Source organism: Corvus cornix, chromosome 1 (genome assembly GCF_000738735.6).
Source record: "Corvus cornix cornix isolate S_Up_H32 chromosome 1, ASM73873v5, whole genome shotgun sequence".
Taxonomy (NCBI): Eukaryota; Metazoa; Chordata; class Aves; order Passeriformes; family Corvidae; genus Corvus; species Corvus cornix.
In genome coordinates, this window is record NC_046332.1 from 16,908,095 (window position 1) to 16,911,729 (window position 3,635).

Sequence of the window (3,635 nt, forward strand, 5' to 3'; positions counted from 1 at the left end):
CTGCGGCGCGCGCCGTCAGGTGACTGCCCGCAGCGCCGCCCGCCCCCCGCGCGCACACCCCGCGCGCTGATTGGACGCGGCGCTTGCCGCCGACGCGCGGCCGCCCACACCGCCGCGCGCTGCGCATGCGCGGCTCCGCCGGCGCACGGGCAGCTTGCAGCGCCCCGGCAGAGCCGCGTCCTGGCGGCCGCCCGCGCCCTGGCCTTGCTTTCCTGCGTTCGTCCCTTCTTCCTGCTTTCTTCCCTTCTTCCTGCTTTCTTCCCTTCTTCCTGCTCTCCTTTCCTCTCTTCTTTCCCTCTCTTCCTTTCCTCTCTCATTCTCTCCTTTCCCTCTCCTCCTTCCCTCTCTCCTTTCCCTTCTCTCCCTCCCAGATGGCCACGTACCTGTTTATCCAAGGGTACCAGCGAAGGCAGCCTCCTCCAGAAGCTCCTGAGTAAAACGTTAATGACACCAAATGATGCACTGCCAAGAGTGCTGATGGGAATTTCATTGTTAAGATATTCTAACCCAGTTTAACAATTTAGTGTGCCTTTGAATGATTGGTTTTATGCCTCATAGAGTGACGCACACTGTTTTACGCTGTATTTAAGTGTCACATAACTTTCTCCAGCTGTTTTTACAGTAGGCTTTCAGTTTTGGTAGAGGCTAATACAGATTCTCCTAAATGTCTGTTCGCTAGTGGCCTTTCACCTTCTTAAGACGGCAGAATTTAATTATTTTTAGTTACTAGTTGTTGGGGAGGATGAAAGTTTGGTAAGGTATGTAGGCTTGGCAGAAAGATCTGTGAATGTAGAAGCTGGGGATGAGATAGAAATGAAAGCAAGTTTTGATATAGAATAAAAGATATTTTGCTGAAACAGTGATCGCTGAGTAACTGAGAAGGCAAAGGTTGGAGATGAGTTGGAAGGAGATTTTTAGGAGCAGGACAAAGGTATGTGATTACAAACAAAGACTTTTTTTTCACCAAGTAAATAAGTCTCAAGAAGAGCATAAGTAAATAGAAAACATGTCTTTACCAAAAAGAGAGATATGGCAGGCAAACAAGAAATGTCGATGTAGCAAGAAGAAGAAAGGTCTAAGAATTTTCCACTGTAAGCTTAAATTGTAACTTACTTACTCTTGTGATTGGATAATAATGACTGTAATATGGTGATGGTAGTAGTTATGATAGGCTATAGGCAAATGTAAAGGAATTGTGTATGGTGTTTATTGGTTGTTATGTATTAAGATACTCTGCAAAGAAAAGTATATAATGCTTTGTAACTTGAACAGAAAGGAGCTTCAGGTATGCCTACAGCTGGAGCTGGCAGCTGTAGGGCTGGCTCTGGATACCCACTCCCTGAAATGCTGTAACTTCACCTATGCAATAAACAGCTTTCAAGAGAGCCGCCTGAAGTCCAGACATCCTTTGTGAAACTTTCTCCTATAACTAGTTGGTCAACATATTCGCCAGTACAAAGAGTTGCGTTACAAAATAACAGAAGCAATTCACTGAAATTTAAATTTAAGAACAGCTACTAGATAATGATACCCAAAAAGCAGCATTTGGCTTGAGATTTGAGTACTAACAGTACTTAAGGTATTCTGAATCCAGGTTTCTACGCCTGCTTTTTAAGTTTGCTATGACTTGTAGTTGTCATGCTGTTACACATGTTGGGAATTCCTAATCCCGTAGTACTCACACGTGAAGAGGGGAGCTTAAAGACAACTGTTTAGATGATAAAAATTGAGTCGCAGAAGTACGAGATGTTCACAATGCTTAAGCATAACATTTAAAACGCCTACTACTAGACTGGAAGTTGGGGGTTTGGGGATTTTTTTTGGTCTTCCACAAAGATTTTTGTCAGGAAGAAAGTGAAACAGAAGAGGGAAGAAACAAATCAAAACAAAAGGAGCTCTTACTTTGGCTGAAAGATTGACTATGAAATCTTGGACCGCACCCACCAAGAAGGGATCTTCATCTCCTGTTCTGGATCTTAGGGATGATGCAATTCTTACTTCCCACACAATAGGGAGTGAAATTACAGTGTAATAGCTTGGTTCTCATTCATAGTCAGACTGAAGAACTGCGTAAGTACTTTCTGCATTGAAATTAGACACAACTAGAAGAGGAAAAATAAAAAAAAAAACTAGTCAATTTTTTTTTTCCTAAAAAGGAGAAGTAAAACCAATGAAAAGGAGATCTGGGAATCTAAGCTGAAAATCAAGGACATACATCTTCCTGCAGATGAATAATAAATGTTTTAAGCATTTAAAACAATATAAAAACTTAGATGATAAATGCTCACAAAGTTAGTGTATGTGATAACAAATAATGACAATATCATCAGTAAAAAGCAAGGGAAAATGTCCCTTTTTTGGAAATAGATTTATTTTTCTGATACATTGGTGGCATTAATGGGACTCTAAGTCCCATTCTATCAAATGTTGTTAATTCCTTATGAAGCCTGGCTGTAGCTGTCTCTGTGTTGTTTACTGCTTCTGGCACACTGAAAGCATCAGCCTCAGCTACCACCAGTTTGTAACTCGATTTACTGAGCTCTGGCTGCTCTGTGGATTGATACTGGCCCAGAGAGATGAAAGTGCTCTAATCTGCAGGTTAGTTGTGTGGACTACAGGGCACAGCCTATACTATGGGATATTTAGACCATCTTTAATATTGGGTGTGTTCTCTTCTGCCCTTGTCCCCTCTTTTTATGCTTTCTGTGCTGAAGCTGGTTTCCTACCATAGACACTTGAGTTACAGATTCTCCAGAGGTAAATTGTGATATATCCCAAGGCTAAAGGTGAGATTCATCTCACCTATCTTTAGCCAACTAAAATTTAGCTGTCATCTCAGTTACTCATCTAGGGTCCCGTGTAGTTGACGGAACTAGATATGCATCTCCATGGGGTAATTGTTCCCTTTCTGTGGTTGGTGTCTGAGACAGATGTGATGGAACCCCTTTTGGAGACGCCTGTCCTATGCTTTGTGGTGGGAATGTGTATAACCGGGTTAGGCTAGAGACACAACGCCCACATTAAACCCGTGGCCACACAGTTCTTGCAGGATGCTGCGATCAGAATCCTTCACAGGGAAAGTGCTGAGGAGTCATTAGGAAAAATTGATGCTGAAGACCCATCTTCTAGATTCACAGGGCAGAGGCTGAGGACCTGTTGCACACATGGCCACATCAAATATGACTTCTGTGGCCATCATACAGAAGATTAGTCCATTTTACATTCCAGTAAATGAAAGCTAAACCACTCCCTCCTGTGAACTTGCAAACACAAAAGCTGTTTTCTAATCTACATTTAGATAACATTTTCTAACTGTAAATTGAGCTATCAAGGAGCTACTGTGGTATGTGTTTAAGTGACTGAAACCTCAGGGCTGTGTCAATATGTATGAGCTGAAAAACTGACTCTTATTTTAAAATGGTTTTTGAAGCCTTTGAATACATTATTTTAGAATTTATTTCCATACCATCTTCTGCTGTATGATACTGTTCAAATCCTTGGGAACACACATGCTTATTTTTTGTGGTTTCTGGCTTACAAAAGTCTTTTGTCCATCCTGGGAAAGCATGGTGTTAATCATAGGAAAATATTTTTACATTCCCTCTTTACAAAAAAATGAGAACAAAATGCTTTCT